A 19,532-nucleotide genomic window follows, 5' to 3' on the forward strand; every position below is an offset into this window, starting at 1 on the left:
AGGGCCCTCACCAGCTTTGCAGATGCTTGAGCACCCCGGTGGCTGCAGGATGGGAGTTTAAATAAAACAGAGCAGTGATGTGGAGATGAAATTAATTAAAGTCCCTGCTATTAAATTACTGTCACTAAAGGAAGACTTTTATTTTGCTTCTAAGATGACAGTGTTTCATTAAGGGGGAAAAAAAAAGATTTGAAGGGCTCAAGCTTTGTAACACTTTATCAGATTTATTTATAATAAGTAACAGTCGCATCATTTTTCTTGGGATTTTAGTAGAATACAGAGCTTTGGCTTTCTACTTTTTGATAAGAAATTTGCTATGAAAAATCTGCTCTTGTGAGATCCTGGGTTGCACCAGAGTCCTATCCATTTTTAAAGCCTCATTCCCTGACTGCTTCCACAAATCAGCAGCTGAACACCTCGGTGGGGCAGCCATTCTTTTACATATTCATTTTTCTCTGGGAATGGATGGGTAAAGCTACACATGCCTTTCTGAGCATATATCAGCTGTGGTCTGGTGATGAGCTGACTCTAGTGGCGGATAAACTACTGTTTGGGGAGAGGAAAGGACCCTCTCCTGTGTCCTAGCCTTGTCCTGTTTTGGATGAAAAGCAAAGTGCTTTGGTTTCATGCTATTGGAGGTTTGCATGTTCCTTTGTTATGGATATGCTGAGAAGCACAGTAAATAAATAAGAAGTAAGGAAATATTTAAAATAAAATAAAAATGTTGGTATTTGACTTGGAATCCTAATGGAGAGCTGCAGCCATTTGCACCCAGAGAGTAATGGGCCCCCAATTTTCACTGTGTGTCCACTGAGTGTCCTGCGGATGCTGGCGAACTTTACCTTGGCATTGCTAGACTAAATTGGACAGCATCCCTTTGTAGGAGTGGAGATGACAAGGTAGAGGTGCTATGGTCAGGAAGGTTGTACAGCAGCTGCCTGCATGACTCCTAACTACAGCCAGAGCTGTCATTTTCTCACTGTCAGAAACATTAAATTAAAGTTAAAAAAAAAAAATATCCACCCTGCCCCCACAGGAGACACCTTCATTTTTTGTTATATGAACTAGGAAAAGAAATGTACCTGGAGGGTACACATAATTTATTTAGAAAAATAGGAAAAGCGAATATCTGCAGATGATGAAAAAATTCTTCAGTCCTTGGGGTTATTTGATCTGCTAATTATCTATACTTCAGAAGCCAGTATTCATACTTTTATTCTTTCCTGCAAGAAATATGCATCAACCATATATATCAACCATATATATATATATGTAGTTTTCTCTGAGATCAGCAGGAACAAAAGAGCAGAAAAATTCAAGTTGTAAACTATTAATAAAATGCAAACACACAACAGCCTTCTCTGTTTGATGTTTCCCAGTAAGCAGATCGAGACAGAGATTCCTGTTATGTCAGTGGGTTGAATCACTGAAAAAATGAAGTTCTGCACACTTGCCTTTGCCCTGCTCAACAACCAAGGGCAAACTGCAGCTTGGTTTGGAAGCACGCTTGGCGCACGTAGAGATGGTGACTCATGTATATTCACAGCAGCACGGCTTTGGATCTCCTGCACCTTGTTACTCTAATGCCAACCCGTTCATCAGCACAAACACCGTACTGCACACTTTCCTCTGGACAAAAAGCCAAGCTCGGGAGGCCTTGGGAACTCAAATTTACTCTGGGCTTGGTTGAGAGCTTGCTGCTAAGATTTCCTTTGACTGAAATGGGTTGTGGAACTACCTAAAAATGGCCCTGTGTGGGTAGGAATCAGGACGTAATCTTGTGTCACATTTTACACCCTGAATATTTTGCAGCATCACGGAGAAGGTCACCTTTGTGATGCAAAGCTCCTGGTGAAGGATTGTGCTACTTTTTGAGGGATTGCTCAGAGCCATTGAAGAAGGGTCTTACAAGGAAGGGGCTTTGCTGGCTGGAACAGTGGTGTTTTATTTACATTACAGTTTCTTTTTTGTTGCATTGTTGGGCAAATCTCTTATTGCCACTAATGAATTCATGCAGAGATGGCTTCTTCAGTACTATAACATGATTGATCTAACTATGTCTTGGCTTTTTCTTATGGATATGGCTGCTCTCAGCTCTCGGCTGGGTGCTTCCAGCCATGATATGGCTGGAGCAATACTCCTGTATCCAAAAGAAAGGTAAATCCCTTTGTCCACTACAAAGGCATGCAGTTCTGGCTCTGGTGTCACCAGCTTATGCTGGAGATGGCAACTGGAGTAAATAAAGGGTCACACGTGCAGGGAAGGGCTGAGAGTTTGATGTTAGAGGCACTTTTTCTTCCTTCTGTGGGTCTGTCCCTACACATGCATGTCTCTGCCTCTCCTTCTCCAGAGTTGTGGATCTATGAAGGAGTAGGAAATAGCTGGAAAAGGGCAAATCTACCTTATTTGGTGCCCACACTTTGCAAACCTAGAGCAGGGTTGTGACTCATTTTGCCCTGGCTATATGTTGTAGAGAGTGTGTTGAAAATTCATCAGTTACTATTTGTTCTTGAAAAACATGGATCTTCTCTCAGGATAAACATTTCCAACAGCACGGGGCCTGCGTGACAGCTAGAGGCCTAAGAGGGACTTAAACAATATACACAGAGCTGGCACTGACCTCAGCAGACTGGATTTCACTTTGTGCTGGAGAGCAGTGTGTTAAGATGGGATGTCTGCTGCTTCTTTCTATCCACTAGAAGATATATCTCATCTGCCTGGATCTGTATTTTCTGGGTGCTTCAGAAGCCTCTGTTGAAAGCTGTGAGCTGTGCAGGCAGATGAGCACAGTAGTCTGGTGATATTTGCAGGGAGTACTTCGTATCCCGTGGCTGACAAGAGGACTAATAGAGCTTTAGCCAGCTCTGGCTAGAAAGCTGTGTGACATTTGCAGTGTCCATCTCTGCCTTTAGTACTGTCAGTTCTTATGGCATGTCTTCTGCAGGACAGAGTGCCAGTTAGACATTATTTGCTCAGGTATCAAGTAAGAAAAAAAGAGACACACACACACTGAGGGGCATGGAAAAAAATAGTCCACAGCTAGAAGTGCAATCTGAGGTTATGAACACGTGCATATAATGGATCATGCTGACAGAGTATAGCCCAAGAGGGTGCACTCCAGATTGTAGAATTTTCTCCTTTTTAATATGCTTTATCTGACTATTCATGCTTTTTCAGGATCAGACCTGTAAGATGGGGGTGTATGTACCTTCCTATGGGGTACGTTTGTCATCTCCCAAGGTAGCAAATCTGCCAAGGCTCCAAGTAATGGCTCCAACAGCAAGCTGCCAGGCTCCCGAGCAGACGTCCTTGTCAACCACACCTGCAGTGGATTGAGTCTGGTGAGCTGGGCTTGTACCTCGCTCAGAAGCTGCAGCCAAGCAGTGTGCCTGCTGGGGGACAGTGAGGCGTTTGTCCACCAAAGGTGTGACTGAATTGTTTCATGTTGCAAATGTGATTTTCCATATGCCAGTGAACTGAGTGTGAGTCCACCACAGACTGGTTGTTTGCAGAACAGAACAGACAGCCAAATTATGAGTGTCCCTGGGTCACCCAAGTCTGCCTACAGTTCAGACAGGATGGAACAGGAGACAAAAGAAATGTTTTGACTCTGGATGTTGATAATGTGTTGTGATTATTTTTTTTTTTTTTTTTTAAGTTGTAGGTCAGAAAGTCACATTAGAGATGTGCTAGGGAATAGTACTTTGCACAAGGTCATGATGTAGATGAGAGAACAACTGATCCAAACAGTTGGTCTCCAGTCAAGCCAGCTGGCCAGGGCATGTCAGCCTAGCTGAAACTCAGCTCACACCCTCATAAAACAAGTGGGCAAACTCCAGCACCAGCATAAACTGACCTTTCCATAAACCTGCTGTGCTGCTTTATAGCAGTTGAGCCTCTGGCCCAATCTTTTTTAAATGCCACTGTTTGCCAACCTTGCATTCTTCCTGCAAACCAACGGAGTATGTTAAGAGAGGAGGATAATTAGGGAGAACACAGTAATTAATACGGCAGATAATAACCCAGAGGTGTAATTTAGCTGCCTGACTTGCACTGAATTCCCTGGGCTGGAGCAGGAGTGGAGGAGGAAAAGGCACCTGCTGAAGCCTTTCACAGCAGCTTTAGTTCTCGGCAGGAGGCAATCACACATCGAGCAAACAGAGGCCCCCGAGGTCTCTCCTGAGCTGCTAATGATTGCCTTGCAGACAGTGATGGCATGTCAGTATTGATTATTTTCCTATTATAAACTCCTTTCTCTTGTCCCTTTTTGCCATGATCTGTTGGGTAAACACAAGAAATAAGTGAGAAGAGCTGAGGTTTGGGGTTATGAAGTGTCTGGAGGAGGGGAAGCACTGATTCAGCTGGCAGTTACTTCTTTTTCTAAGCAAGTGGCTACGGCTGAAAGAAAGTACAAAGGGAAGTGGTGACATACAGATAAAAAACATTCTTCAGGTCTGTGCGGGCTTTTCTACGCTGACAATATAAGGGGCATTTTTTAACACTGGCTGCTGTCCTCAGTACGGCTGCAAATGGCAAAATAGCTCCCATCACTTAGCCTAGAGCCAGCATTAATTTGGTGCAGTGTGAGGTGCTTCTGTTCCCTCCAGTTTTTGCCCCAGTTCTAGTTATACTGCAGTGCGTTTACTTTTAGGATTGCTTAGGTAGTACAGTCATTGATGTGGTCCTATGTCTAGCGTTTTTGTTAAAGCACGCAGCTATTGAAAACTTACAGGATTGTGTTTTCCTATTCCAGATGCTCTTGGGATCTTGGGGGAACTGTTGTGTTTCTGCTCACAACATGTGCCAATGTAAGGTCATGCTTTTTTTATTATTTTTTTCTTTAAAGTGGTATTTGGGCTGTCATTTCCTAAAACTTGTCCCCTGCATGATAAATGAACATGTTTTATTCAGGACGTTGGAGTGCACTTGAGAGACCTGAGCAGTTCTACTGACCTTCTCAGTGAACTTGAACAAGTGTTTTCTCTCCCTGAGTCTGTTCCTTCCCAGAGGTTTAAAGCCAAATAAATGTCACCAATGACTATTACTAGCTGTTGATCTTTGGACCTGTCTTTCTGTGTGCCATGACACTAGGGGTGGGCACATCCTACCCTGCAGCTCTATAGGAGTTGGATACCTAAGCTATTATATTAATTGGCTAATTTTCAAAGAATGATTTACTCCATCCCAAAATAGCTGCATAAAGAAGGTATTGGAAGTGAATCATTCTCCTGACTTGCCCGTTCTGTCTTTGCTGAGGGTGGTGGAAGCCTGGGTGGTTAATGAGACCAGACATCTATTTTTTAAGGAAGTACACCTATAAAATCACAGAATGCAGATGTAAGAGTTTTTAAAACCTCTTCCTTTTGTCTTTATAGTGTGGCATGTGGCTTTGGTTGTTGTTTTTCTTTTTTTGTCTTTGTGTGAGATGTGTCTTGGTTCAGCTGCACAGCTTTCCTTATGCAAAAGCGTGGGATTCTGTAATACAACACAATGGAGAAAAGGAACGGAGGAGCTTTGTGAGGGGAGACAGACAATAAAAATCTAAGAAAACGAGCCTGATATTGTTATGTTATGAAGTGTCATAAGTGTTTAGCGGGGAAATAGGACAATACAAATTGTGTCCTGCTAGGATAAGTAACCTTGTTTCTGCCTGATTAGTGCTATTTTTTTCATGGAGAAGGTGGTTCATGCTTGATTTGTCAATAAGTGTATTATACCAAGTTTTGTTGTCCTCTATGATGGTTATAAAAAGTAGAGATTTGTTTTTCTTTCTTTCTTTTTTTTTTTTTCTTCCTTGTTTTCCCTTCCCCTTCTGGCTGTCAGGGTGAATTTGTATCTTCTGGCAACACTGGGGAGGTGGGAAAGATGTCAAAAAGAGGACGTAAAATGCATTTTAAAGTGAGCTGTTAGGAATTGGTTTGACATTTCTGACAAAGGGAAAGGTTACTGCACACAGCTTTTCAGCTCCTATCTTCTTATTCCTTTTCTTGTCAATCATAACTGGAACTAGAGAAATTCCTTGTCATGACTGGCTCATCCCATGCACACTGCTCATCTGGCGGCTAGGCTTGGCTTGGCATGTAGGCACTAGGCATGCTGTCCAGGCTGTGTCTGAGAATTGCGTACAACTCTCTTGGGCGTCCCCTGGGCTTACTGGGAAGCAGGCTGGCTGGTTCAGAGGTAGTCGTGATCTCTCTCCACAATGCTTTTTTTTTTTTTTTTTTTTTTTTTTTCAGGAGTGAGAAATGTCTATTCCTTCACTCTTGAGTCCTACAAGGAGGTCTTTAACTTTATTGAGTTGAGTGGCTTCCTCCAGAAGTTTAAGATCACAGACTTGGAGCCATTTGTATAACTTAAAGTACTTTAACTGTTGACAACAGACCAATACCACCGATGGCAAAATTAACACCCAGAAGTGTTAGGCCTGGGCTCACTGTCTGGTCACCAGGGACGAAGGGTGTACAGACAGATATAAACTTTGTGTAGATACAGAGTTTAAAGGCAGCACAAAAATGGACATGCCAAAACTAAAAGGAGGTGTGTTGAGGAAGAACCTTACTAGTGAAAAAAACCTGTCTTTTGAGTGCAAAATTGTTGTACTGTTAATGCTTAAAATTGCAAACGAATGGAGCCTGAGGCAAAGGAAATCAACATACATGAGCATATGTTTTAATCAATAGGTGCTTACATTGTGTTTGATTCCTGGATAACTCAGGAAGAGTTAAAAGTAAAAAGTATTTGCCAGTTCAGTTCATTATGAAGAGCAATAACTAGTTCTAAATAGCTGTTTGTTTCTTCTCAAATCCTATTATAGGACTGGCTTGATTAATTCAGTTTCCTGGTTTGTAAAATGAAAGAAAGAAGCATTTTCAATATTTTGGTTAAAATATGCAAATTTGATTGTTTTTCCAAAAGCAACTGAAAACAAACTTTTTGAGGAAACTCTCAAGTGGCTGTTCTTTAGCTGAGCATTAATATTTTCTGAAGCAGATGCAACGAATAAGTTCCATTCATTCTTTTTCTTCTTGGTTAGTAGTTCTGTGGTTTCCATGTAGGTGAGAGGGTGGTAAACCTCCTTAGGGTTTTTCCCTCTTCTTCTGGTTTGCAGCTTTTGGTTTTGCTTTTTGTCTTTCTGGACTGAAACCAAAGGCAATGTTTCTGGAGGCTTGGAGAAGCCTCCAGTGGCAGAGCTTTTCTTGGCAGACAGCGGAGCACAATTGCAAGGCAGAACAGGAGCGCCTTATTTAGCAAGCAGTTGTCGCTCTCCAGGTTGATGAAACAATTAGCTGGAGAAGATGCCCTGTTGCTGTTCTGCTCTTTTAATAGCACCACAGTGCTCCTTTGGCAGGACAAGCTTCTTTGTAGCTCAAATTAACCAGGTGGAACCACACATGACTGCCTTCACACCAGACTCTCTCCAAGCCTCATAGAGGGAACATTTGGCTGGCAAAGGGGAGTGTGTTCCTCCTAAAGGAAGAAACCAGTCTACCAACAAGAATGCTCTCTGCAGATTGAAGCAGTTAATAGAACTGGAGCAAAAGCCCTTCTAAAAATGCCTTCAGCAGCCAGAAAAGAGATAATGCACCATACACTACCCTTACTCCCCATGCTTTACAAGCTGTGCAGTATGTTGTCTCCTGAGCACAGGGGAGGGAGCTGCTCTGATCCGCACAAGAGTGACAGTTTTCCATACCCCTGACACCTAATATTAATTCATACATGGAGAACAACTAAAAGATCCTTGGAAAAGTGATGCTGCTGCACATCAGAGCAATTCAAGCAGCTCCTGGATTAGAGCTCTGTCCTTTATTTCCTGGCCACTCTTTTCCGCTACTTCTGGAAGCAAATAGTGGGGTTTGCCGGGCTGCAAGCTGAGCTTGTTGCTAAATCTGCTGGAAACACTGAGCAGTGGATGCCACTTTGCCTTCTATGCTGCTGCATATGGATTGGTTCCTGCGAGAGTTTCTGATAAATATTTTGACGGCCTTGTTTTATCAGCCATGCAAGAAGGCAATCATGAAAAGAAAAAGAAAAAAAAAAAAGAATAAGAAAGAGAAAAGGGGATTAAAATTAACAGTGATCTCAATTCCCTGTGTTTCAGTTAAACAACCTCATTAATCCTGTCTGCAGTGCATGTACTCTGTCTGTGCTCCCCGCTCTGACAGGTCCCCAAATCACATTCACTGCCATTCATTATGTGCAATGGAATAAAACATTCATTCAAAGTCATGTTTTATTCCAGGGAGAAAATCTATTTCTGTAAACTCCAGACATCTTTTTAACTGTTACCCCTTCCCTCCCTAGCCCTGGGCCTCGTGCCCAGGAGATAAGTCCTGCCGGTCTTGGTGGGATTCTGCCACCATGAAGCATGGCCCCAGTGGGATGGATGCAAGCTTCACAGTATCTCACAGTTGCAGATAACACAGTCTGGTTTCAAAAATGTAACAGTTCTGGAGAGTTCTTGGCATTTCTCATTAATTCCTCTGCATGTCACTGGGACTGGGACTGTATCAGCCAGTCTAAGAAGGGTTATATTATATTTTTTGTATGTCCATGGGAATTTTCTTTTTTAATTTAGTTGGTTTTGTGTTAATGCTTGAATTTTGATTTAGGAATACCAATAATGAAAAAGCAGCACCCCTCTTCTGGAATGCTTTCTGTTCTGTGATCAGAGCATACTGCGACTGGCCTTATTTTCTAAGCAAGGAACCATTGGCCCAAAGGTGCACATGATTAGCTCAGGATTTTTTTTAACAGACAACAGGAGGCTTTAGCTCTTCCCTATGTGCTTGACCAAGCTGCCTCTTAACTCCTGGGAGTTTAACTCAGCTGTTAAGTGTGCAGTCTGTGAAAATGAGCATCTGCAGTTTAACCCATGCAGATAAAGCAGTGGTGCTCACTTCCAGCAGCGCTTTGCCATTGAAAGCCAGCCAAAACCTGAACTTGCTTTAAGAAGGAACTCTGAGAGCTGAAGGCAGATGGGAGTGCAAACTGATAGGAAATCTAGGTTTTGGACTTTGGAGCGGGCCCCCTGCCCGCTTCGCTTATTGGCACATTCAATAAATCAGCTCAGTGAAGGTGCAGGCCAAGGAAAATTCAGTGGAGCTCAGTGACAAATTTGCTGTTCAGAGCCTACAAATCACCCAGGGAGTCTTGTTACCTGTCTGGAGGTGCCACTCAGTGCTCTGCGGTGTGCGGTGCCTCTTGCCCTAGGCAGATCTGCTTCACCCTCTGCTTGCTGGGCTCTCTGGTAGGGAATGGTGTTTTGTTCCTGCATCAGTGGCTGTATGTAAAAGGAATGTCACAGAAGCCATGGCTATAACATGGCTATTTCAAAACAAGACTTTCTACAAAGAGAGAGCCTGATATAGCCTAGATTTGTCTTCCCTTTCTCATCTAGGACCCAGCTATCCTCTTCTGGCTGTCTCCCTGTGATGTGCTCACCACAGGAGAGACAATCTCAAGCCATGGCTCCCCACAGCACTCAACCAACACCTGCTTTCAATAAGTATGAGTGGAGTTTGGCTCTGGCTCTCTACAAAACCCATGGGGATGTTATAAACATCAAGACTGAGCCATGCATCAAATTTGGCTGAAAATGGCCAATGCATTTAGGAGTTATTAGGAGCAATAGAGTGCATGCTCAGTTAAACCTTGTTTTCTAAGGAGTCTGGGCTAAAATATTGCTCAGACCTCTTAAGACAGTTATGCCCAAGTGCACACACTACTTTAAATTGGGAAGCATGGAAGCAAATTAAGGTTTTAAATCACCATAGGTCAATTACCAAGCGGCTACTGCAACCTGCTACCTCTGCTGAACTACTGTGCAGGCATGAACATCTAAATCAGGGCTGTTTAACCCAGAGCTCTCAAAACAGGACTTATTCAGTGCTGCTGAATCTCACGGCTCTGCACTCATCTTGCTTTCAAATCACTGTGGAACAATAAGAAACTCTCACTGTGAGAAAGGTTCAAGTCTTCCTGTAGCTCTCAACCATTTTCAGTCACCCAACTAGACCCAAACTGTTGCTTCGATTCCTAGGATGCGATCTATATTTTAACTCTTCCGGCATCTGTAATTCAGAATATCTTGAAAATATCTTTGCTGCTTTTCATCCCAGTTGCTTTCAGAACAGGAATTACTTCTTTCTTGAAAACAAGCTGTCACTGGATTGAACAGGGGTATTAGCCTGATTGTGATTAGGGTTCTACATAGACTAGAATTACAGTGAATTGAGAATAGAATTATGATTACTTGTCATCTAATTATGAAGCAGTAGGATTTCACAAGGCAGAAGGGACCTTAAATTTCTGTTCTCATAACACCAGAAAGGAGAGCAGGGCTTTGGGCTTTTCTGATCTACAGCAGAACCTTTTTCCTAGAGCTAGCAACTACTCAATTTAGTTCCTAAAGGGAAGAATCCACCCAAAATGAACTGTCAGCAGTAAAATAGCTAACTTTTGGGAAGAAGATAGCACATGCTATAAAAAACACGACCCCAAAAACAGAATTTTCCCCTATAGACTGATAATGACTCATTTCAATGTCGAAAGCGTAATTGAATTGCTCCTTGCAGCAATTAGGAAAGTCTGTCGATGTGCAACTACTTAATTGTGTTTTGATACTGCAGACTCTCTGTGGCAAGCTGAAAGCACCATTTTGCCTGTGAAATTAGTTGCTTTTACTGCTTTTTTTTTCCCAAAGTCCATCATGAACCAGCATTCACAGAGATGGGGAGATGGTGGGAATTTTGTGGAGGCTACAGGGCAGAGCTGCTTGTCAAACCTCTTGCAGTTCATGCCATTAAACTGCAGTTGCCCTGGCCATTCAAGGTGAGGATGGTTAGTGAAAATTTCTTGGTTAAACTGCTGTGCTAAACCATTTGTTGCATCTGAAGGGGATTAGGGAGATTAGATGGCTGAAGCAAAGGCACAAAAACTAACAGGGCTAGGTGTTAGGCTAGCAAGGACAGAATTCACCTTGTTGCCACTCCAGTCCAGTCAAGCTTCTGTTTAACAGTGTTTCTCGTTTGTTCAAGAGGGGAAGAAAGAAAAAAAGTTGGTTGTTTCTGTGCTAAGGGGAGTCTCGGAGACAATCAGAGCCACTGCTGGATGGTGTGCAGGACCTGGGGAATGAAAGCTGTGCCCAAGAACATCAGGATTCCTTGTTAAGGGATTATGCAGGGAAAAGCCAGCACATCTCTGTGCTGCTCTGGCCTCCTGCCACATTTCGAAGCATGAGCCAGCTCCGTCTGGGCAGCTGGATCTGCTCGAGGACTCTGCCAATGACAAGGCAGCCAGCTTGTGAGTGCGAGAGATGGTCAAGCTGTCAGAAAGCATCCCTTTCTCTGAGCTGTTACGAGGGGGCTACAAATGCAGAACCAGTTCCTTTGCTCTGGCCAAGACCAAGCATCCTGGGCAAAGAGGCATCTCCACCTGCCCACCAGCCTTCCCGATTTGATGAGGGCAAGTGGATGACAAGCTGCTTTCATCCTGGCATCTATTTTGGAAAGGCTGCAAGTTGTATTTTTTTTTTTTTTTAATCTAGCATGCCTTCACTTTAGAGCTGCAACTTCATCCTTTTATCTCAAGCCCTATTGTTAGCCAGCTGCAATAGTCAGCCAGCAGTTACGTTAGCACAGCCAACCTGTGGCATCCCAGTTGAGCACACTATGAAATCATCAAATGATTCAGTTCAGCAGCTGAAACGTCCTGGAGAGGATGAGCTATGCCCTCCAGACCAGCAGATCTGAAGCTAGATCAGAGGATCTTAAAGCCCAAAGAGAGTTCAGATCCAGGGCTGCTCTCAGGCCTGAACAGTTCATGGCAGGATGTAGGATGCTTCCCTGAAACTTCTGCCATCAACAGAGATGAGTGAACCTGGCCATTTTTTTGCAGTCAGTATCCTGTTTGACTCATGTGTTAGTACATTTTGTTGGTAAAATACTGATTTTCACATATGGCATTTCTGCAAGAACTGCATTGTAACTAAAGAGAAGAGAATAAATCCAGCCAAAATGGGAAGGCTTGACTGGTCTTGGCTGATTCATGTTGTTAAATAAGGCCTGGAGAATTGAGAGAAGTTAGGAATTTCTACTGGCTGGTAACTTAATATTCATTATGAAAGCCTAGCAGGAGTTTCACTTATGCTACTTGAACCTGGGCACTGTTTTGCTCCAACCAAGACATTGTGGGAGCAGTCACAAACACCAGAAAATGCATCTGTGATGTCATCAGGGAGAGACTGGTTCCAGAAGTGGTAATAAGTGCTGGGAGGTGGATGTGCCCATGGCATAGCTCAAGGGATGCCAAAGGGGTCATTGCTCTCCTGCACAATGGAAAGAGAAAGAACACAGTCAAGTTGGGTCATAACCCAAGGTGACCAAGAACATCTGAAAGATGTGTTTGGGGGAACCTGGGAGATGTTTTGGGGAACCTAGGAGGCATTTAGGGGAACCTGAGAGATTCTGGGGGGAAACTGGGAGGTGTTTTGGGGAATCTAAGAGATATCTGTTCCTGTTTGAGGCTGGGGGGGCTGCCCTCCCACTGTGGCAGGACTGCCAGCCGCTGCTGCAGCAGGGGACTGGAGCACCGCAGGCACTGGAGTTTGCTGGGGTTGTTGAGTGGCAGAGGGCACGTCGGGTGCTCCCTCACGCGTGCACGGATTGACTGGCACGTTCCCTGGGGGAGCTTCATGCTACATGTCATCATCATGTGTGCCACGTTCAGCCTGGGCTGCCGGGCGGCTGGGAGGTGTCACAGGCCGTGGTTCCTCCGGCTGTGTAAATCTGATTTCTGAATGAATCACTGTCAGAGGGATTTCCTCATCCCCAAAGAGACTGATAAACATCTAGTTTTTTGTTGTTGTTTTCTTTTTTCTTTTTTTTTTCCCCCAAATGAGAAAAAAAATGCATTGTTGAGGAGAATAGATATTTCATGTCGAAGCATTTTGTTTTCCTCACTGTGCTGTGGAGATCAATAACACACCGCAGCTGAGCGTGGGAAGCAGCTGAGTGCTTTCTCTCCTTCTTGATCTGGAAAAAAAAAATAAAAAAAAAATATGAAAACTTCAATGAATCCCAGACAGATTTGTGGTTTTCTCGCTGAAACGAATCCCTCTCTTCTCCTTCCCTTCTGGTTCATTTCTCTCTTCCTTTTTATTCCCCAAAATAGAACACAGAAAAATTAATCTCCCTTCCAACCCAAAGTCTTTTTAATTTTTTCTTTTCTTGCTTTAAAAAACAAAACAAAAACAGCAACAAACAAACACCAAACTAATTCATTTTGGCAAATGTAGTGATTTACCACTTGGGAGTGAAAAATCTGAAATGGTTTGATTTTAAACTGTTAAAATATGTCCAGCTGGCATTTAATGAATTTCCTTTAGCTGAAGCCATTCCTGTCATAACTCTGAGGAGTCTTTGCTCTTGCAATATCGGGAACAAGGTTAGGAATAAATGCTTTACATGCATAAAAATACTCACTCCCAATTCACCTGATCTAATTCTCAACGTTTGTATCTTTTTGCCTCTGTTTGTCATGGTAAATAAGTAAAGAAGTTATTACTTATGTAGTTGGACAAAAAAAAAAAAAGATTTTTTTTCTCTCTTTTTAAGCAATATGAATATGGCTTTTTTTTTCTTAATGTTGTACACTCCCTTTAAAGGTGCCAAACTTTGTTTCAGACAAAGATTTGAAATAAAATGTCATGCTTTAGCTTAAGAAGCTGTACTGATTTATGGGTGGTTCTTGAACCATATGCTGGGTGTTCACAGAGCACTAGGAGTTATGCATCACTGCAGATGGGGAAACTGAGGCTCAGATGGGGCTTACCCCCCAAAAATTTGGTAACAGTGGGGCCTGATTCCCTTCACCGTGGCACCCTGTTGACTGAAAGCCACAGCCTTTCCTTTTGCAATTATCATATGACCCACTCTTACTTTTCACACATGCTGCCAGCAGCAGGGGAGAGAGCACAGAGTCCAGCACACTGTCCTAAACCAGGAAATCAGAGCAAGAAGGAAAGAAAAGAGAAATAATAGAAAGAAACGAAGTTTCTGGAGCAGCAGGAATGGCAGCTGAGCAAAGCTCAGCAGGTCCAACCTATGTCTCCTGGTCCTGCCCGTAGCACCCCAGCCCTGGCCCAGGTGTGCAGGCTTGGGCAGGAGGAACCTGTCACAACAGCAAGAGATGATTCTTCTTGCATTGATGAATCCCTGGTGGCATGGGTTAATCGAATGGACATATTTCATTAAACACAGCCTTCACCATCTGTTCCATCCCAATTATTAATGAAAAAAAAAACAAAAAACACATATATTTCTCAATTACAACAGTGGAGAAAGTGAGGGGAGATATCTGTGGCTTTAAATCCTGTTGGTTTTCCATTAAGACAACCTCACAAATGGGATGTTTGATTCACTTCCTTGGCCCAGGCTCCCCATTCACTCTTTTCTCTCCCTGAAACAGCAGTTTGGAGACTTCTAAAGAGAGGTGTCCCCAGGGTTGTCACCTGGCGCAGGACAAGGACAGGAGGGCTGTTTGCTCTGCCCACGCCTGGAACCAAGGCTATGGGGCAAGAGCATCCCATGAGCTCTTGTGTTCTTGTTTTTCTCTTCTTACAGGTAATGGAAATCCTACCTGCATGCAGTGCCAAGTCCCCAGCTCTTCCTGAAGGAAAGCACCATCTGATCTGAAATGAGGTATGAGTAAAAGATCTCTGATTTTTTATTGCAAACAACGGTTAATATGCAGACAGTCAAAAGTTATACTTTGAAATTAGAGAGCCAGTGGTGTAAATTGCTGTTTCTGATCATGTCCCACAACTCTGGCTAAGCACGTTTCATTACAGCTCCAGCCACTCGCCTGGGGTGTTGGGAAGCCGGGAGAGGCACGAGGCAGATGCCGAAGGAAGCAAATGCCTGATGTTGTCCTAGGAGATGATTTCCAAATCCGGAGGCAGGTTTGCTCTGACCTTTAGGAGGCAGAGCTGATTTGTTTTGTTGCTGTGCTGTGTTTTTGCTCTGTGTTCCCATTAATCATTTTCATTCAAATGAAACCTGCAAGCGTGCAATGTGCAGAACTCATTTCATCAAGCTTGTGTGTGCGTGTTTGTGCGACTTTAAGAAAATACCGCAGCCAGTACTGTTAAATTATTAGTCCTGTATTTCTCAAATTTATTGTCACCCTCAGGTAAAATTGCTGCTGCAACTAAATAAAACCTCTGGAAATGAATTCTAACTCCTGACAGCCCTTAAGCCCTTGAGGCATTTAAATTCTGGATTTAGCGGCAGGATTATTACTTCAGTGCAGCAGTTAACCATGTCTTTAAGCAGAGTTGCCTGTAATAGTCAGTCCTGATTCCACAGCACTTTTACAATGAGGACAGGGAAATGGCCCCTTTTGTTACCTCCTTTTACTGTAAGTGGTGGGATCAAGCATCCAGCACTGGTTAAAAGACGCACTTCAGAGTTGCAGCCTGAATTATTTTGCATCCGGCTCCTGCTGCATTGTGAACATACCTCATTTCCCGACCAGAGCAAACATTTCCATGCGCTCCTCTGTTTGTGTGCTGGTGCTTCCCTAATGGCAGCAGCACTGCAGGGGCTTCATTTTGTTCTCGCTGCTTTTTCGTGGTTTCAAACTACCTTTATTGCTGAAGTCACCTTGTCCATCTGCACTGTTTTGGGAGATGCTAACGGGGCCTCGCACGGCTCAGCTCACACGGCTCTGAGTGTGGTCCCAAGCCAGAGGGGCTGGGGATGACAGCAAGGACTGGGGGCTGCCGAGTCAGGTCCTGCTCCTGGGTACCAGCTGATCATGGCCAGCAAGCTGAGGGATGCCGAAGCAGGAAGCCAGCAAAACAAGCCAAGAAAAATGTCAGCATGGATACAGATTTTTCTTCTTCACTCATATGGATGCTGTACTAACAACCCAGGCTGTGCCCTCTGCCTCTTCTTTTGAGATTTGTGTCTTGGGCTCCTGTCCTTTTGCAGGGGCAATGTCAAAGCATTTCATCTGCTGGTGCAGCAGAGAGGAGGGAGGATGCTCTGGTGACAGCACCTGGGGCCTGGTGGTGCTCCTGGGAAAGGAGCTCCGAGGCTGAAGAGCCGGGGGCAGCATCTCCAGCCAGCAGGTACTGTGCTGATTTACCACCGGTGATAAATACGTCACAGCGACAAGCAGTGGAAAGACTTATTGATAATATTTGAGGTCTCGGCAGGCAGCTCTGGGATCTGATGTTTAGCCGAAGGTCCCCAGTAGAAGGAGGCAGGATTGAAATGTCACCAGGTTCCTTGTTTTGTCGCATCTCTGAAGATGATCTTAACTCTGCATTAGTCTTAGCCCTGATGAAATCCCCTGTGGGAATGCTGACAAATTAATGACCACTTGAACTCCAAGAGAGTTTCTGACCAGCCTCAGCAGATCCCACCAACAGACTGGGCCAGTCGTGATGTCTGAGTAATTTGAGGATTCAAGGGTCAGGATTGTCCATCTCCCCCTCCCACTCCATACCCAGCTTTCACAGATTAAAGACGTGATCAGTCTTTGGGAGCAGGAAAATCAAGGCTGGCTCTGCCCAGATCCAGTCACATCAGCACAGAGCCCAAGCAGATTTTTCTTGCTTGCTATTTGTGCCCAGCTCCTGCTCAGCGCAGCTGCAAGACGTTTATAAACAGACTTAAAATACATCTGCACTAATTGCTGACTACTTTGCATGAGGACCAAATCCTGAAGTAGACCAAAGTGATGATGATCCCCAGGCATCTTAAAGACGCCTGTTTCTCAGCTCACAGGCACTCTTGGTCAAGTCCCTAATGGAGAACACATAATTAAGATAATTAGCAGTGGGACACTGAATTACTAAAGCCTGTGGGACTTTTGCTGGCTCATCCCAGCTTCTTCCTCACCCAGCTTGCCAGAACTGAGGGCGTGGAGGCAGACAACATAGGTGGGCTGTTGGGCTGAGGGATGGACCAACTCTGGGCCAGCTGGGGATGCAGCGGGCATGGCTGAAATGGAGGCAGCAGCCTCTGGAGCAGCACTGGGAGGAGGCACGGACAGGGACAGGTAATGCCAGGGGTGAGCAGAGGACCGCAGTGCTGCTTTGTGTTTCTTGGTGCTCTGGAAAGGTTTATGAACTGGAAAGCAGGGCTGCAGGAGAGTCAGCCAGGATTCAGTGCAGTGTTCAAGCTAATTAGGCCTGGGGATCCTGTGCTGGATAACACCAAGCCCGTGCACACAGATGTCTCTGCCCCTCACTCCACTGAGCCGCGTAATGGAGAGCTGCCTGTTTGTGACAATTCAGAGCAGTGCTCCGGCTGGAAGGCCAGTGTAAATTAGGTGGCATGATGAGAATAGCGAGGACATAACTGATGGGCTTAGCTTTTTCTGGCTGGGAATACACAAATGCCTAAGCATCACAAAATTTAAACTGAACAAAAACATTCAGTCCTCCCTTCAGTGTGCTTGTGTACCCATGGACAGGCACTAACATGATATTAGAGGCTAGCCAAAATATCTTGTACAAGGGTGGTGCGCAGAGCAGCGCTCAGAAACCTTTCTCTGCTTCCAGGTGTGTTTTGGGTCTATGGCAAAATGTGTTCATACCTTGGGAGAGGTACACAGAGTGAATGTGAAACTGAAGAATAGGATTCTGTTAATGTGCCACAGAGCCAAAGCTGTCTTGCTGACTGTGGCCAGCTCAGTCCCATCCCTTGTACATCTGCCTGCTGGTTCGGCTCAAAGCTTCGGAGTGCCACTGTGAAAACAAACTTGTTTATGTGGCTCAGGTTTTAGACAAGGACATTTGTCAGCTTCCACGGAGAGCACGTAGAGCAGGATGTGTGTCTGTCACAGAGCCATGTTGCCCAGGAGGAGGAGGGAGGGAGCTCTGGCACGTAGGACCTTCATGGTTGTTGGACAAGAGCTGGGCACAGCTGGCACTGTGCTCGGGGATGGCTTCAGAGTTTGCTGCTGCCGAGCTGGGCGGCGGTTGCTTTGTAGAGCTGAGAGTTATGGCTAATTAATCTGCTGAGTGATGGAGATAGGGGGCAAACCCACCCCTCCTGGGCCCAATTCTAATCACAGGCACTGCAAGGCCCTGGTCCTTGCAAAAGTGAAACTGCATAAATAGTGTGCTGCCAAGTCCCTGGTCAGGGCTGAAGGGCTGTGAGCAGCTTTCCCTTCCTCTCCCAGCCAGGTTAAACAGAGAAAGGTGTGATCTTTCCCTTCCCATCTTCATTCCCCGTTTTCTAAGTTAAAGATCTAGATAGCTGCTACAGAGGCAGAGAAATAAATAGCTCATACAGTTGTATTATTTTCCAGAGATGTAAATTGTGTGTGTGCACGTATGTGCATACATAGGCATGCAAATGATGTATTTTAATTATCCTCATAAATGATGAACGCGCATCTGGGCATGACTGTGAGCCAGGAACAACGCACTCATTTGCTCACCGTTGCTTTATCCCTTTTGACCTTAATTTGAATCCCTCCGAGCTGGATGCTTGCATCTGGCAGGGCGGCTGTACCTAACCTATTGGGACCAAAAGCCTGACGTGGGGAAATGCCATGCCATCCGTCTCTGCTCACGGCCTGGCACTACCTGATGTTCTCCCAAGTCCTCCCTCATCGCCCTGCCATCTCCTGTTTCATGCATTCAGTCTGTGTCTACCCTGATTGCTTACAGCAGAGAGGCTGAAATTTTGAGGCTCTGTCCCATGCCCATGGAGCCCAGCCGTGGTTCTCAGTTGCTGGGGTAAAGGCAGTGCAATAGGCAGGGATGTGCAGCAAAAGGAGTAGGGGCTCATTAATTCTACCATCATCATTCCCCCTGCATGCCATGTGGCTGATGATCTTGTCACTCATCAGGTGATGGAAAGGCAGAAGGTCACTTGTTGCAAACAGTGGTTAAGGGGCTTGGTCTGTGTAACGTGACTGTGCTGGGGGCTCTGATTCAGTCTGGTCCTTTACATAATTTTGCTGCAAAACTTTTCATCCTGGAGTCTGTCTTCTGCAGATTTTCCCAGCCTAATATGCAGGATTATCTCCCCCTTTCAGCAAGCATGTTTTCAGCAGTTAGTCTTAGTCTGAGCCTCTGCAAGCTGCCTTTCTTCAGGTGGAAAGGAAGATGGAAAGGGACTGGGGTGGGGGGATGCTATGTGTTTGTGAGGTGCAAGTGGAGGGATGGTTCCTTAACCCTGTTTCTAAGGGGTATCTGCAGAGGATTTTTAGGAACAGCTCCAGGAAAAGGGAGGTGAATCAAGTCCTGCAGCATCCTCTCTCCTCCCCAGCAGTACAGGGATGGCTTTTTTCGGTCTCTTCCCAACAAGATGTCAGCACCAACCTTACCAAAACGCATCTGAACAAAAGAGCAGTGGCTCCCCTAGTAAACAGAGACAAAACAGGTTGTTTTGCAGTAAGCACAATAACCTATTGCTCAGTAGCATGGTGCCTGCTACCACTGCACCCATTTGAGTATATTTTGCTGTGAAAACATGACTCTGTGTGATGCAGAAAAAAAATCCCAT

The 19,532-nt window shown here is 44.7% G+C and overlaps 1 long non-coding RNA gene across 2 annotated transcripts in view; it reads left to right on the top strand.

Annotated features, from left to right (window-relative positions):
* The window catches only part of LOC137864336 (uncharacterized), a 150,934-nt gene that overhangs the window by 116,038 nt on the left and 15,364 nt on the right, over nt 1-19,532 (top strand). For both annotated transcript variants that reach the window (XR_011101426.1, XR_011101427.1), the window contains exon 3: nt 14,625-14,702. This is a non-coding gene — a long non-coding RNA (uncharacterized lncRNA). The remainder of the gene's footprint in view (nt 1-14,624; nt 14,703-19,532) is intronic.

Source organism: Anas acuta, chromosome 14 (assembly GCF_963932015.1).
Source record: "Anas acuta chromosome 14, bAnaAcu1.1, whole genome shotgun sequence".
Classification (NCBI taxonomy): Eukaryota; Metazoa; Chordata; class Aves; order Anseriformes; family Anatidae; genus Anas; species Anas acuta.